General features: G+C 43.2%; 2 protein-coding genes across 3 annotated transcripts in view; both read left to right on the forward strand.

Moving 5' to 3' along the window:
• Window positions 1-17,982, forward strand: part of LOC128885528 (RNA-binding protein MEX3B) — a 288,649-nt gene that overhangs the window by 58,225 nt on the left and 212,442 nt on the right. The gene's annotated exons all lie outside the window — the stretch shown is intronic.
• Window positions 15,154-17,982, forward strand: part of LOC128885523 (protein groucho-like) — a 106,831-nt gene continuing 104,002 nt past the window's right edge. For both annotated transcript variants that reach the window (XM_054139607.1, XM_054139608.1), the window contains exon 1: window positions 15,154-15,251. The gene's annotated coding sequence lies outside the window, so the exon portion shown is untranslated. The remainder of the gene's footprint in view (window positions 15,252-17,982) is intronic.

Consider the following 17,982-nt stretch of genomic DNA (forward strand, 5'->3'; position numbering starts at 1 on the left):
TGCTCCAAAATGAAAACCTTCCAACCCTGGAGCGAAGCTAGTACACCTACTTCCACGACACCGAGTGGATACACGTCGGCGGCGTTATTAAGTTAAGTCGGGCGAGCAAGCGATCCTACGAGGCACTGGCGTACAGCTGGTCGTCGTTGTCGTCGTCGCCGGGCGTCGTCGACGTCGTCGTCATGGTCGTGCGGTGTCTCGTGGTCGTAATCGTTACGGTGCGCGCACGTGAAAACGGGATGCAAAGCATGCGTGTAAACACACATGCAGGAGCGGTTGTGTACACGTGCATTGGCGCGAGTTGGAAGCATAATAGATAAAGGGTGGTAGAGAAAGCACGAACGGCGAAACGACGAGGTAGAGAGAGACGCGACGCGCGATAGGAAGGCACGTGACACGGAACCAACAGAGACGAACAGACCGGGGCGGAGGGATAGGACGGACGAGCACACAGAGGGTAGCACTTATCCACGTATCCAGCTCTGCAGTGTGACGTTATTTCACGAGAGCACCGATCGTATCGCCTTAATTGCTTGGCGGGTTAAACTGCTGCGGCCGCCTCTTATCGACGAATCTGCACGAGTGCCAACCGGAACGAGCGAGACAGTCAAAGGGAAAAGGAGAGTCAGAGGTGGGAGGCTTTCTGTTGTGCGCGATGCATGTGTGCTCGAGTGTGTCAGGTGTTTTCAGCTCGGTTCCCATCACTTGGAACGGCACCGGCTGAATAAAAGGAACTTACCGTACGGATACGTGCCGACGTGTATTTACATACGCGCTTGGTAGCGTTTCTCTTTGATTTTCGGATGCCTCGCGTTGCAGCCAACGTTTCGCGGATAGTGTTATCGGAATTTTCACCCATTCGCGTCACACGACGAAAATTTAAGCGATAATAAATTAACTGCGATTATATTGAAATGAGAATGAAACGCATGAAACGCATGAAAAATTAAATCAGTGTCGTATAAATAAAGAATTTACGTACGCAAAGTGCCCGAGCCTCCAGAATCGAAACAACCCCAAATATGAACCCTCATTGGGTCCCTAACGGTTCGTTGCATTTTTGCAGAAAGGCCAAGGTATAGAAATCAATGGCCGAAATAGGTTTCGTCCGTGAAAAGGACGTCGCTCCAGTCACGGCCAATATTATCCTCAGCTCGTGCCATTCGTTTGTTGACGTCCACCCTTGACAGCAGGCTTTAAACACGTTCGGTACGGTGGCTTTTTAAGCGGAGCTTCATATTTCACTGCGCGGGTCAGTTACACTCCATACTGGACTTTCATATCCGTCAGTATGATAAAAATAGGAACGTGGATTTTTCGTTTACGCTCTGAAAATTCCGATAAAAATAGTGAAAGAATTATCGAAGTGTCCTCTCAGCATGGAGCGATGTCTGGGTTAGGTTTGTCTGTAAGTTTCATCAAGAATTAGCAGAGATAATTTCATATCACCCCGATGGATAAAATTTCTGAACCTGAAGGACATTACTGCACATGAAAACATTCTCACGTACAGAGCGACTGTGGAATAGATTTTCAAGGCTGCTTAAAGCGAGGCTATCTTCATCAGGGCATAGAAGGTATCCTAATTATAAAATTGTTCCGACAGAGTAATTTTATTCGATTTGGAGAACCGGAGGAAAAAAATCTCGAGCGAGCGTCGGCGGTCACCGCGGAGCTGTTTGCGCGACGCATGATATATATATTTCCGTCGGAAACAATAGTGGTTCGTAAAGCGCGATAGTAAAAGCGGAAAAACGGGCATTTCGCCAGGTGTATCGTTGCTGGATCGATACGGGAATAAAATCTCTCAATTATCGCTAACGAGACTAGAACGAATCGGTGCTCGCCCGCGCCTGGCGGGCTCTCGCATACCAAAGAATTATGAGCCCGAGAATCGTTCTCGTTTCACGATGTATAAACCCAGGGCTCGCGGAACGTGCGCGAACGTGCGGGCGCGCGATCATTACGCCATGCATTATTTATGTCATTCCGTGTTCCGCTCACAATGTGGGTCTGCGAATCAAAATGCATTGCTTATGCAAATGTCGGTCGCGCACCCGTGGTCCCGGGATGAATTCGCAGTCTGCTTCGGGGAATAATCATAATGATCAATAAGATACACCGCCGTAGACGAGGCGTACATCGTTCCCTCCCCTATCCCTGCTCCCCTCTCGCTCCTGTTTTCCCGCTTGGGCTTCATCTGCCTCTGTTTGCCCGCCACCAGGCCTGAATTAACCCTTTGCGTTTGGAGGGATCGTTTTGTTTAATCGATTGGCGAGTTACGGAACATTTTGCGGTATTGGTTTTCTTAATTAAAAGTGTTTTATCAAACTTGTTTTTGAGGATACTGATTCCAAATCTGAACTCAAAATTTACAAATAAAATATGTTACTTAAAAGGAACAACATCTACCTAACAAATATTAATCAACGAGCCCAATTCTTCTCAAAATATTACTTACGAATACCAAATCTTTAACGACAACTAGTTCTTAAATGAAACAATCTTTTTAAACAGCACAAAACCTTCACCTCGTTCCTGGCCTATCCCTAATCCTCCCCCGTTTCTCTTTCTCCGTTCGAACCTGCCGCTCCGACCCGTACTTCATGCAAATCTTAAGGCGCATTGTCTGGCGATATTAGGGGGAGCTGTTATCGCGTTGCATAATTTCCGTGTTCGTTGGGCGCTCTCCGTGGTTCGCGTCGTGCCAGACACTGGTAATCCGTTTGTGTTCGCGAGCGTCGAAGCAGACGTGTCGTGTCTCCGACTACTACTTTCGCAGGTGTAGACGCCCGGCGCGGATCACAGAGCCCGCGAACCGTGCACCCGCGTCTCGGCTCCGTTTCCCATGCGAGACGTCGCGATTAGATTTCAATTTTTCGCTCCGAATTGTTTGAAATCGTGCCAGTCGATTCGATCCGCAACTGAGGAGGGGAAATTAATTCTGTGTACCAAATGCGACGAAGCAGTTGCACGACGAACTGTAATTGCACACTGGGACCTGGATTTAAATGGAATAAGCTGGGACTTTACCGTTGCACTGAAATCGAAGGAATTTAAATATATCGGTGACCTTAGAGATAACAATGAACAATACCAACGAATTTTGTACGTTTACAAAATCATTATACAATCACAATTTATTCGTTCAAATAGAAATTTAACGTTTACGTGAACAACTGGTCGCTTTGTAATGCTTGTGAGCCAGTTGTGGTCGTTAATAACCGCGACGTTGACGCAACCTTAAATAAAAAGAAAAAGAAAACATTCGAAACAAGGAAAAAATATTGAACAAAATGCCATATTCGAGAAACAGATTTATATTTCCTTAATTCACAAAATGATGGAAGATTGAGTGGTCGGAGGATACTATGGAGCAACGGTTGCGCATTAAACGCCCCAAATACGTATTCCGAGGGCGAAATCCGGGCACGAACCCCGAAGACCTTGACCAGCGGTGGGTTTCCGAACTACGGGGGTGTAAGTCGGTCCAGTTATAGGGCGAATGCGGTCGGCTCTGGTCGTCGGGTGGTTTTGGAATCTGCGCCACGTGTTGGCGGTTTTGCGGTGCGAGGAAAACCACCAGCTCTCGAAGCTCTTCTCTGTCATTCCCCATTCGCTTCGTCCTTCTGCAACGTCTTCCGGAGTTTCGCTCCGATTTTCCCGCAAACTTTCCATCGCCAATCTCTTACTCGACGTTTCTTGATGCTTCCGTAATCTTGACATTTCCTGATACTTTGGATTGCACGAAGGTTTGGAAATTCCTAGAAATGCATCTCTATGATTAATTTGATCGGTTCGTTTATTTAAATCAGGGGTTGGCAAACTTTTTTTTTTTTTTTGGAAAGTAGGAGTCAAATTACTAATCATTTTCAAAGTGATTTTACTTGGCCTCAACCACAAAATTCAATCATGAATATCAATAGAATAATAATATATAATATATAGAATTACAGAATCTCTATAGAATCTTCTATAGAATAAAATAATAGTCGCACACAAAGAAATCGTATGAAGCAAGCATTTTTCCCATTAAAACTCTTCTCTTCATCCAGGGCCAAGGTCCACTCAAAAGAAACCGAGTCTTCTTGGTCGCTTATCGCTTGTCTTCGATGCGAAGAGGCAACATCAGGAAACGGTTTGTGCTTTGACAGGTGCTTAATTATACAGCGTGCATGGGGAGCGATGGAAGGTTGTCCAAACACGATCGTCGTTTTTCCCGTGTGCCCTCAGGACAGTCTCTCGCTAAGTTGCTCGGTTGGCAAGCGGTTCTATCGGTAGATCGATGGGCGGAGAAGTTTCGCGCGTCGGGTAGCCACGTTATCCGCGACCTTTTCGAACGTGCTTCGCGGTACTTCGCAGCCATCCTCGTCGACGTCGTCTTCGACCCTTCTTTGCGAAGTTTGCAATTTGCGCTGGAACCGTCCTCGCAAAGTTGCCCGCCTCTTAGGTCCTCCGACGGACGGGATAGGTTCTCGCAGTCTAGGCGACGATGTTTCAAGATGAATCGAGCGACATCCGCGCGCCGCAATTACGAAAGCTTTTAACTTTTTGTTTAATTATTACTCGGCAATTATGGTAATTAACTTGGCCGAGCGAGCTCGTGCACGCTGTCCTTTCTCCCCGGGCACGTTTCGCGTCGCTTCGTTAATATGTATAGAGCAGTGGCTCTCAATGCCTTCTGCTTTATTTACCCTTTTCGCCATATGGCAAAGTATCATTCAATTTTACAGAATCGTCGTCGGGTGTCTTTTGTAAAATTAAAATTGAATAGTTTGCTTTGCTTTGCTTCCTTCTGACTATAAGGGAATAAGGAATTTAGCAACAAATTTAATTCCACGTTTGAACAATTAATTTTAGTTCTTTTGAGTGACCAAATTTTGTGTTACTTCGCCTTGTGTTATCGCCTTCCTATCCAAAGATTTATATCGACTAGTTAATCAGAAGTGTGCATCATAAGGTATGTGATTTATCCCCCATCAGCCAGCTGAAGATTTCATTTCTCTCTGAACTTCAGATACTTTAAGGTCATCTTCAAGTTACAGCACTCGACAGTTACATTTCATCTCGAGTCCCATCGAACATTTGCGCGGGAAAAGAAGCAGACGATGGCCTGCATCCATGTCAATGGCTGCTTGAAAAGTTGAAAGCTGAGAGCTCGTCCTTTGACAAACTTCACGATTTCAAATGTTCGATTCGAGATCTTCCATAATGGAGCTAGAGGTGCTTTTGAAGTAAGCGCGATGGTTCATGCGGTGTAATAACGCTCTTCGCTTTTGAAACTTGCTTGTTCAGCCAAACTTGAAATTCAGATTTTGTTACAAGTGTACCTGGTGCCTTATACACGACCTAAAAATATCCCATTTTATAAGCCAAAGAAAGATGAAACTCAGAAAGGGAAAATATTAATGTTTATTCTTTATTACGACTCTAATATTAATGAAATATTTCTACAGCTGGAAAATTGAAGTAGTTATTTTTATTTTTAATTAGTATGCATATGGAATTTTTCCATAAACGGAAAAGTGAAGTATTCATTTTTATATTTAATTTAATTCGTGGAATTCAGTAAGCTTTATTACATGCCAGAGATTAATTTAAATATGAATTCTAGTACTGCATTTTTCTGTATCTGTATATATGTACGTACATATATTAAATTGACGTTAATATTAAAGTGAAGTTATCGGAATGTCACAAAGCATTTTGCCTTTCTATTCGAGGAGATATTCCTTTCGTATTAAAGTTGGGATAAAGTTATCGGTACGTCACAGATTTGATTAAAAATAATTCTAGTATTCTGCCTGTCAATCCCAAGAAATCCATTGGCAATAAAGTGAGTATGTCACAGATTTGATACAAAATAAATATAAACGTGCAATATTCCATTTATATTTGGGTTATACCTACTTCATATCATATTAACAAGATTCTGGGCTCACGAGTACTCCCCCAAAAAAATTAAGCAACGGAGATATTTTAGCGACAAGTCCTAGGTGGCTCATTCCACGCATAAATTACATAACAACAGAATTATAATATTATAGGACGCCACATTTAATTAACCAGTGGTTGCCAAGTCTTCCTCTTCTCTTTTCAATTCTGAACTTCCTCTGAGACGGTGCTCTCGACCCTGGTTGAGAATCTCTGAAACGGAGCATCGCTCCAGGCAGTGCGACTCATCCTGGGGATCGATTCGCGAAATGATTAATGTATCTTCGGCGGTTTGACGCGCGTGTTTCGCTTTCACGGGAAGAGGCGCAGCCGAGGACACTATAGAGGGCCCTTAACTCGGCCGATAATGCATGCTGATAATCGGGTCTTTAGTGGACGGTCAGGATCGATGGAACTAACGTAATTAGGCGCGGCGATATGCGCCACTTAAGCGTACTTGAGTGGCTGCAAACGCAACTGATTGGTTCTGTTGCCACTATCCGTCGTGATGCACACCACGACACGCTCGCGCCGTTCCCTCTGATGCATAGCTAATGCACTTTGCGCGGCGCCCGAGTTATTGGGATCGCTGACAAGCGTGTTAACGTCGAAGGACGTTGCCACGGATCCTTCTTGGAATTCGTTCCATTAACCCTTTGCCGCACGAACTATAGACGCGTAGATGAAGGCATTCGATGTGGAACTCCAGCGATTCGAGGGAGACGCGCGACGACGCCCTACGTTCTGCTGCCTAAGCGAGCAACAACACTGTACACTTTTTAAAAAACTGGTATTTCTGTTCTGTTGAATTCTTGAGGGTAGCTGTGTTGGTTTAATGGTAACTCGACGGAGAGAAGAACATGGAAAACACAATTTTTAACACTGCAGATCACTGTACAATTATTTTCATTTCATTACTTAATTCTAATTATGTACGTTGACTTTTTATGAATATATACGTCCTAGTCCAAGCTTAATTTTCAAGACGAATCTATACACCCTTCACAATCAAAGGTATAACAGTTTACTAGTACATGATCCATTCAAAGTTTCTACGACTTCCCATCGGTCACGTCTTACACGCAACTTCCCAACAATCCCCTAACACAGCTCACCCAAAGGCCGCAATCGTTTCCCATCTAGAATCGCTGTTATAAATGAAGCTGGACGACAACCTGACCACGTATTTGCCGATACAATCGAGCCAACTTGGTCGCCTCGGTGTGGAAAAAAAAATGAGTGAAAAATTCAACTTCTGGTCAAATTCATTGGTCACAGGTGACGTGTGACGTTCGCGATTGGCTGACAGGGTTTCCATCCCCGATGGAATGCAATGTCCCTCGAAAAAAAAAAAAAAAATACCTGCAACTTTTCATCGAACCACGATCGTTTCAATCGACCACGGCCCCGGCATTAATTCTGTTTCTCCTCTGTCCCGCGATAGGCGCCGATTTTTACGGCAGTTTTCGAGCCGCGCGTTATTTGAATACCGTGCCGCGTTATTATGATTGTTCTCGATCGGTGAAAAAGATGGACAGAGAGGGAAAAGAGAGGCGGAATGACGGAGCGTTGTCGAGAGGGGTGGAGCTATCGGATAATTAAATCGGCCGCAGGACGTAAAGGACACTGATTGACGGGTGGCGGCAGCGCTCTCTCATCATTATTCGTCGAAACGACATAATTCGCGTTTCGCTTTTCGACGGAAGCTAACCGCGTTTTCCGCCGTGTTCCCCAACCACCCTTCGCGTTGCTTCCCCATGTAAAAACCCCGCTCCCCGTATCGCGCACTGTCCACGGTTTTATCCGATGTAAATCGATGAATATTTTAAATTGCGGCGCAAAATGGATTTTTCCCTCGTGCCCGGAGATTTTTTCCACTGAAAAATCAGCCGATTCGCGAGCCCCGCATTTCGTCGAGCGTTTCCCAACCTTTTTATGAATTGTAACACGCCACTGAATATCATTCGTGTATGTCGTTGCAATCCTGTGTTTGCGAGTTTCGAGAGATCGTAGTGTATCGTAATTATTTACTAAGCCGTTGATCAGATTGTTCGAAATATTAGAAAGTATTGCTTACGTCACGTACTTCCTCTATCGCGTTTGTTAGTACCTGGTAGAAATTTTAGTATGATATAATTGTTTGTACAATCATTGATCAAATCATTTGAAACACTGTTCAGTATTATTTTATATCTATACGTTCTCTGTCACGTCGATTAAAATATTAGGGGTAGCGAGAAAGGAACAGGTTTCTTGAGGTTTACTTGGGGACAACGTTAACATTGTTTCCTAAATTCTGGTTAAACTGTAACTACTTTATAATTAGTACAACTCTTGCAAATCCCTGTATTCATCGCATAATTTTCGCAATTTTTCAGTAATACTTTCTGTAGTCCATACAGAAATTTTAATGGCTCCCCGTTATTCGACTCAAAGCAACGTGATTTTCGTTGAGAATCGCTGTAACGCACAGTGAACAATGTGCTCTCGTTTTATTATTGACACGAGCGTGCGGCAAACAATGTACCATGACGCAGAACTTTTTGCGTCGCGTTTTAATTTGATTTTATAGCGACGACACTTATTTATTACGCCTTTATTTGATCGCGCCAATCAGCGCGAACGATATTGGATCCCAGCGCGCCCCGCGTGTGTGTCCGTTAAGCTAATAACGTTAAATCGAAAAATCTGAATTTAATCTTCGCCCGGATTGACGCGCTGATTTCGGTTGATTTTTAATCGCGTTTTACATGTAGAGACGGCACGATTTAAATAAAATTTCGATAAAATTTCAACAAAAATAACGGGAATTACGTTCACGAGAACGAGGTGAAATCGAAGCTGGGTTGTGCTAATTTGAAATATTTTCGAGAATTGAAGTTAAAAGACTGTGCAAAACTGCGCGTGAAATGTGGGAGTAACTTTGTGGGTGATTTGGAAGGTTAAAAATATTTTAACGTTTATATATTTTATACAAACGTGATCGAAGCTGATATTTATTCTAAATAAACGCGATGGTACCGCTTGTCGAATTGAAACAAATGCAATGTTTTATTCGAACAGTGATTAAACTTTGTAAACAATTTATATGTGCAAGTGGAACTTGTAAAAAAGTTACGACGAGTTACTTTCCCTTAATTCAAACTAGAAATTATCGAGACACTACTAACAGGTTTAACTCTTCAACCGAATCAAGACTTTGTCTGATTATTTCGATATGCTGAATTAATATCTCGAGATCTCTATGAATTTTCTGCACCGTATGGCGAGCACTAGCTCGAAGAAAAGTTCCTTAGTGCGAATACGTACAATGTTAAACCGATTCATCGATCGATATCGCGAAAACTTTCACTCGACTCCCTGACCAATCTGATCTTTACCAAGGATCGAGCATTCCTCGCGTTTCGAGTTGCAGAGAAATACTTCCGTAGAAATTGCACGGTGCATTTTAAAAGAGCGAATATCTCGAAATGGGAATATTTATGGCGGTCTGGTTCCGCGCATAAAGTTGGCAATTATACACGTAGCTGCGTGTACGTGCTATATACATACCAGCGAAATAATGAAGAGCATGGAATTCTTAAAACCGGGAAAAATATAACTCGCATAATCCCGACCGAGTAATTAAAACATATATTCCGCGGAACAGATATTAACGGTGCTGAAAGTGCGCGTGTGTTCCGCGAAAATTGTGCTATATTTCAAACAGATGGAAAGCTTCGCCGGCGATCTTTTTTATATGTCTCTCAAGCACGATAGCAAAGTGAAAAGTGTATAGAAAAAAAGAAAGGATTGCAAATAGCGTAGCTCGAAGGTATTGCCACACTTCCAATATCGTGGAGCACGAAATGCTAATTAACCTCTCGCATGGCTCAGCACGTCGCGGTCATTTAGATGTAAAATTTAGATACGAGAAGTCCTCGTTGGAGAGTGTGTATAGTAGGGAGAAAGAATGATCGAGCCTGAAAGATTGGGAACGTGGTACTGTGAGTGAGCAAAATGTGGACAGTGGCGAGTGATCTTTCCTTAATCGCTGACTTTAGGAAGGCTGAGTAAAGCTTCCCTGGTCGATCTTTCTTCTTGCTCTACAGTTTGTTCAAAATTTTCTATTCAGGCTAGGACAGAGGCACTATTGACAGTAGGAAAAGATCATTTTTGCAGATTATCTAGGTTATACTTTTTATCGAAATATAGCGAATAACCAAATAAATTTTCATCTGGATCGGATAAAAATAATTCAAGTTATAGGGAAATCACAAACGCACATGTTTCAAATTTCGTGTTAATAAATCCAGATGGAGCGGATACTTTTCTGTTAATAATTACAGTATATTTCCAAGCAGTAGATAGACAAAGATAAATTATCTCAAAGCAGCTGCGTAGTACTAAAAAATTAATACAGCTCCCTTTAGCTTTCTATGAACTTGACCCATCGCCATCGTGAAGCTAGGAATGATCCCGAAGAAAGGATCCTAGGATCCTGAAGAATCCATTACGAGGAATCGATCTTAAATGAAGCTTCCCGATTTTTCCAAACATCCAGTACGCTCGAGTGGCAACTTTTTCTTGGTTTTGCGAAAGAACCGTTCAATCGTAATCGCTAGTCGGATACGAGCTTTCCTCTTCCTCGGTGCACATTACCTACCGCGTTGCGGCCCGACAGAAGCTCGTGCCGTTAAGTACGGAATCACGGTGAGCGGAGAGGAGCGAGAGGGAGGAAGGGGGTACGGGTGCTCCGCGGCGAAAGCCAATAAATTAATTGGATTGACCGCGGGTGGCTTTGCACGGACAAATGGGATCAACGATTCTGCCGATCAGCAGAGCGCGTGGCTCCGTCGATTCTTGCAAGCCTCGCGTTCACTCGGTCGCTGAGGCCTTTAAGGCGGGCCCGTTAACCGGATACCGAGTCTTCCGATGAGTTAACACGTGTTCGGTATCGTTTAAAAACGCGCGCACGCGAGCCTTTGTCATACAGTCCGTCGCAAAAGAGTTTACATTACAGGGGTGAAAATTACCCCTTTGCGATCCTATGTCCAGCGAGGCTCGACAAAAATGTACTGAAAGTTTGGAGTGCAAAGAGTTAACATTTATAGGGTAAATTTTACTTTAATAGAGTAACGTGCATCTTCGTTTGTCTGTTCTTTACAGTAGAGTGACTATTGTGTAACGGAATTCGTCTTTCTTTGTTTAGTAATTGGGAACAAAAATTTGTATTTTATTTAGTGATAATAGTCAACTGTTTATGTTTGATTGTCCATTTTTGTGTAGTTGGAAGGGCCTTGTGCAGCAGACTGTACGATCGGCGCTGATGCGCTCTTACACGTGACAAATAAGATACGCGGTTGACGCCTTTGACGGCTTCGCGACGCCTGGCGCGTTAGGTACGGGCAAATATTACGCTAACTTGATAAGTACGGTATCGATTCAGCCAACGTCGACGGGGTTGCTTTCGTTTCATAATTGTCGTTCTGTTTCATTGGACGTAGCTGCCCTGTGAGCTTCGTTTGAGATATACTCAAACTACAGAAGAAGTCGAAATATTTCATCTCGGTATTTTCTTTTTTCTGCATTGCATTAAAATTTGACGTGATATCATTTTACCTTTGTTCCGCCTAACCTGAACTTAACCAATATTATTTTGGGGGATTATCACGCAATTTTAAGCACCTAACAATTGAAGAGGAGCGCAATACAAAACAAATCTGACAAAGTGGATGTTTAGACTAAAAAGTTTTACCCAAAGATTTTACCTCCAACTGTATTTGATAAACGTTCGATGGAGACGTAGCACGTGTGCCAGGGACCAACAGTTTTTATTTTCAACGAAATAACGCGCGCCGAGAGTGGCAAGAACCACGGAAATGGTGGCGCAAATTCGGTTGCTGCTACGACATTTGAGAGCCCGATAGAAACCCACGCTTACCGACTTCGGCGGCAGCTGTACCAGCGCCCACGACCGTAAAAGCCACATTATTACCGGTAGTACCGCTGCTACCCACCTCCGTATACCTGTCGGTAATAACGTTACGAGCGTGTTATCGATCGTTTTGCACGTCGTACCCCGCAAAACGGATACGCCACGACGGCCTCGTAAAAGCTGAAATAGTTCTCACCCTCCTCTGCCTTTCCGTCCTCTTCTCGTAGCTCTCACTCTCTCTCCTCTCCTCTCCACGTCGATCGACATCCTCTCCACCGCCGCGAAGGGAACCGTACGGAATGAGGCACGAGAAACTGAACACCTGAATCATCCTGTTAGGATTGCAGATAACAGAAATTGTCGAATATGGTAATATAAATGGAGCTTTCGCTCGACCTTTGAATTGAAACAGATCTTACGTTTGATTTCACGTCGAAGGTTATTTAAAAGGCACCTCAGGGTGGGATTCGAGGACAGAACTCTAGAATTGACGTTGTTAGGGTTGAAGGCAGGAGTAATGGGTGGTACAAAGAAATCTTCGAGGTTATTTAATAACCATTCGTAGGTTAAGATGACTGAAGACACCCTGTTGGAATTGAAAACAGATAAATGGGAAAAAATGGGAGATATGGTGATAATATCAGATTTTCTGTTCAACTTTGAGACGCAAACAGATCGTTTCTTTAACCTTACCTTCAAGATCATTTAATGGTCTCAGGTCGAGAAATGTTAACACTCGGCATGCGGGCATACTTCGCCGCCGAATTACGCGTGCAGCGGGCGTTTGTTAGCGGGTATCCACCACAAATCTACTAAATACGTATTTTTACGTGACCCGTGCTCTAGTGACAGACTGCAAAAAACGTAAAAATACGTTGCCCGCATGCCAAGTGTTAAACGATAGAAACAGATCTCCAAGGTTCTCTGAATATCATCCACGAGTTGCCATAAAATTGCAAGTAAAATTGCCCGACTCACATTACATTCGTCCCTGACCGAAGAAAAAAAACAAGAACCGAGGAAACCTCCATCTCGCTGAAAGACACCGTTGCCATAATTAATAATGGGCCAGGATCACGCTTCACTGGCAATAATTAACAGCGATTGTGCGCGCACCGAGTCGATTATCTGCGAAACGATAGCTGGGCGGTCGTTGTATCGTTACCCTCGGCGATGCAATATCGCAACACTGTACTTACGGGGAAACTTTTCCTCCCAGGGAATATTTGCCTGGCTTGGAAACAATGTTTCTCGCGCGCCAGAGCCGATTTCCATGTAAAGTGTTTCCCGACTGGTTTTTTTCTCCTGCCGCGGCGTAGCTTTTACGAGCTGAAATTGGTCGACGTTGGGAGGAGATCGTCTGACGGTGCGCGCAGGTTTAAACTGGAGACGTAATCAGCGAACGGAAGCTCGAAGCAGCGGCACGATTTCCGCCGCGAGCTCGCGAGAGTTCCTGCGCGAGCCTAGAGGCGACTGCTTACGTGGGCCGTGACAAGTGCATCCGGCACATCGAAGGATTACCGTTCGTTCCGTGCGCAATCACGACGTCCGATTACTCTCGGAAAACACTCGAATCCAGAGAGACCCTCTTAGATAAACCTATTTGCTAAACGTCGAAAACCGCTCGAAGGATATCGCCCGTAGCTAAACGAAATCGCGGAGGGTACCGTTTGTCGATTCGCTAGAGGACGTTTCCACTTCCGCGTTCGACGTTTCGCGGGCTAGAGCTTGTTGTTTACCACCTTCGCCAGTTCGCAGGGAAAATATTTTGTTGGGCCCTTTAGAGCCTCGTTGGACGCAAATGGGATCGGACAGGAATTTCTTCTACGTTGATTTAATAATGAAAAATTTCTGTAACGAATCAACAATTTTTAGAACAGAATTATTTTATCTATATTTGAAATATATTGCCCTTTTAAAATAGTAACAATAACGCCGATAACAACAACAACTTTATGTCTTTATCGTACATAGAAACAGACCGGTAATTAAAAGGAGTAGTAAACTAGAAAAGTCATAATTAAAGATATTGTGTCAACATCAAATCTAGCCTACGGAACATGACTTGCGATACTAGTAGCAGAATATACGTTGAATAAAAAATTGCATGCAACCGTGTAGGTGATCGATATTACTGTTTATCCATGATGATTGCCCGGTACGAGTTGCAGCAGTATTTTTAAAGGTCGCACACGACGAGGTAGTTTTAATGTCAACAGGCAACGAGTACGGAGCGGTGTGTAATTTATGATGTAACTAACAACGTTGTTTGACAGCTACGGAGTCGTAAAACGTCTCGAATACTTCGCTATAAGCGTCCTCGACGGTAGCAGCGAGGCAGAGAGGTAGGGTTTCTCGTTCGTGGAAGTTCTCTCATTAGCCGAGTCGATTCTTTCGTCGAGTCTGCCGTATTTACACGATAATTACGAGCCACTGCTACTTATTTCGTTAACGCCTCCGCGTTATTCTCGTTGCAGTAATGATTTACTTTCTTGGAATAACTTTCTTTTCTTTACCAGTATAAACTACTGCGAAGTACTTTTCTGTAGCAATTTTTCTAATTGCATCTTCGAGACATTGTTACCCGCTTGCGTGCCCGAAGTGCAAGTGTTTGCATTGGTCTAATAATTTGCCAAGGATTTTTATTCTGACGTGCGAACGAAGGTTCTTTCAGCTGGGGAAAAGAACTCGTTACTTTTTTAACTAATAGCTACACAATAATGATATGCTACCGTTTATTATGTTAATGCATTTGCTGCATTGTCCTTGCAGCTACGCATTTTTTAATAATAATAAATGGCACTTAGTGTAACCTTAAGTGTAAGGTTTATTCATGTACATATTTATAACGTAACATTTAGTTGAAAATATCAAACCTATCGTTTCATTTAAACAGATTTCTTTAATAGACGTTGAAGGTACGAATATTTATGGCACAGACTGTATATACAAAACCGATTATCTCGAGTTTACGAGGCAGATGCCTATAAGAAATTAATTACCGCAATGACAATAAAGCAGATACATTAACACGGTAAGCAGTGGCACGGTACAATCGTGTAACGACCATTAAAGCGAAGTAACGAGTTTCCTTCTCCAGTGACGAGTGAAGCAATAAAATGAAAAAATTCGGTATCTCGAGAGCGAGCCGAGGGACAAGGCGCGTTTCTCGTGTGAAAATTTGGTCCCGCCGTTTGGGAACTGTTTTTGCTGAAGGAGAACGACGCAAACATGTCCCGACCAACGAAAAACTGTTGGATGGCCGGATGAACTGACCATATGGTTTTATTTTCGTGTTTCAGGGTCCACCGCAGCCTGGCCAGCAGTATAAATTCTCGATCGGCGAGCTGTGCGATCGTATCAAGGAGGACTTCAACTATCTTCAGACCCAGTATCACAGGTAGACCTCGTGCTTTCGACCGCTATAAATCAACCTTCCCTTCCTCCCTCCCCTTCCACCTATATCCCTTTGAGGTCGACTCTCATTACGCGAAAGAGCGTAACAACTTCGAGGTCGATTCGCGTCGCGAAATTATATTTAATAACTGTCGTGTTGGTTAAATCGTCGCGGTCTGGTTAGGGACGCGCACGCGACTACTCGTAGCGAAAAAGCCACGTTTCGCCTCTTTATTGACTCAATTTTCAGTAATTTCGGATCGTTATAAAGTGCACGGTACCTGTTCGCAATTATTCGAACCGCCTGCTGCTGGAAAACGCCGGGGATTACACTCGCGACGCGAAATCTATTTATTATTTTGCGCTTTTCAACGTTTCGAGTGTTTGCACGACGAAGGGGAAGGAAATAAAAGTGGAAGGGGAAATTATTTTTCTTGTCGTTCAGAAATATCCCAGTATTAAAGATTGTTTAAAATGACAGCTTTTTAAGCAGCGAAACTTCGACTTTGGAATTGTCTACTTAATTCTGGTTCACACGAGAACAGGATACGTAATGAATATAGATGTCAAATGACTCTAAAAAACTTTAACTTGCATATTCAAAATTGTGATTGTACGTAGATATAAACACGTCTGATGCAATGAGCAGTTTTAGGATTGACTTCAAATTAACTTTACTTCCTTTTTGTTCTACACGATTCAGTTTCTGTAGATAAATTTATTTTTCGAAGAATATCCGTGTTTCGTAATTTAAGATTGTAGACATTATCACACGTGACGTATCAAACAGTTGTCGAATTAACATTGAATAGACTTCAACTCGTTTCGATCTTCGGTCTTTTGAAGAATAATAATACCAATCAAGTTGTTTTTCGAAGAGTAATAATACCTTAGGCGTGAAGTAGAATTTACTATCAGGTGAAATAATCGCGAGATTTACTTTTAGACAATGTGATTTATTAGTTATCTGGAAAAACCGTATAACAAGAAAGAAGGAATAAATCTTTAAATAGCACAAATTAATATATTCACAATTATAAAGACAGAAAATATTTCCTTCGATAATTCTTGTACAGATCAATCAACGAGTTAAATTTTCCATTCATCTACCTTATCTTACAATGTTGTTTCAGCACTCGTACTTTTATCGAGTGCTGCAAGCAACAGGGATATTGCTCATCGGTAATTCATTGACTGCAGTCGATACACCAAAGTGTACACAGGATCTTATCTAGGAAACGTTTGCGCAAACGTCGCGTCGGCGCGTAGGCGAGGAGACAAATCGACAGATGTAGGCAGAGAATTGTTTGTCCGAGCGGAAGCTATGCACACTCGAGTATGCACATAGCCCGGAGGACGAGGAGGCTTCGCGGTTCGGATTCTATGCACGCGTGTTACGCGTCCGCGAGCCATTCAGCTTCTTTGCGAGCCATTCCGTAACTTTCCAACGACGTGACTTCTCTTTTCCGGCTTTACGTGCCGTTTTATCAGTCCTTACACGCTACCAACCTAACATTTCCATTAATTTACGGAAGAAAAATTATCTGAAAATTTTATTTCAGTCGAAGGAATCTTTTTTTCATACTTCTCACTCTTTTGTTATTAACCCCTATAATTTGATTCTCAGTCGAATGTTAGTTCGATGGTTATAATTTACTCACAATATGTTGGCACTTTATTTTCAACAGTTGCAAAGTTAGCAGTTTTCAATATTTGAAAAAATCTGGAGATTACGATGTGTTTTAGTTATAACAAGATTTGAAATGTTACTCCGAACAGTGTCCTGCTTGCATTCCTGCTTGGAATGCTAGTGTTGATTCGGATTTTCGAAACTCACAAAAGTGTCTTAAACAAAATATGATGGTCGTGTGAAGTAACACACACAAAAAAAAAAATAATTAATAGTTTAGTATTTTATTTATTCAATATCTTCTACATGCTCGATATTGTAATGGCGCATATCCAACTTAACGAGCCAAGTAAGAACAGGACTTGTAACGAACTAGTCAATTACTCGTTTTTTTTTTTTTTTGTAACGAGTAGCGCATTACTTGTACGCTAAAATTTCTACATCCCTGCGTGTACAAGCTTCATAAAACATTCCCTAAGTCGTAATTCCTAAAATCGAGCTGCAGAATGCACGGTCGGTAGACTCTGAAGGTCGTGAAATCGCTCGAGTCGGACGCAGAACGAATAGTCAGCAATTTCGACGTGCTTCGACGCAGTCCATCCACGTTCCGAGGCGTCCAGCCGTGGGGAACGTAAATATCACGTCGTAAAAACGTAACAAGTATGGGAATATAGGGTGTAATCGGGCGAGATAGGGCCGTCGCACGCAAACGACGGATAAAAGTTGCTCGATAAGAAGAGGGAACTTTCTTCGGGCGTCGTTGGATTTGCGCCGTTCGCCTGACTGTCCCTATCGGCGGCTTGACACGTTAATTTATGTCCCTGTTCCTTTAACGTGTTAATTCGCGACGTCACGTGCCGCACGATTTCCACCGACGACGGAAACTTAAATTGCTGTTTCGTGTCGCGGCGACACGGACACAAGGGGGGCAGAGAGCAGGTTGAAGAGGGAAAGAGACAAGAGCCCCCGGGGGCTGTGTGCATACATGCATAAATATGTGCGAGAGGTACGTGAGCGGCGTGCGACATTTCGACCCGCTCGCGTTTCGTACAGGACGGTCAGAAAGTAGCCAGTTCTGCTCGATGATCATCTGCGGGACTGCTGT

The sequence above is a fragment of the Hylaeus anthracinus genome, unplaced genomic scaffold, assembly GCF_026225885.1.
Source record: "Hylaeus anthracinus isolate JK02 unplaced genomic scaffold, UHH_iyHylAnth1.0_haploid 11981, whole genome shotgun sequence".
Taxonomy (NCBI): Eukaryota; Metazoa; Arthropoda; class Insecta; order Hymenoptera; family Colletidae; genus Hylaeus; species Hylaeus anthracinus.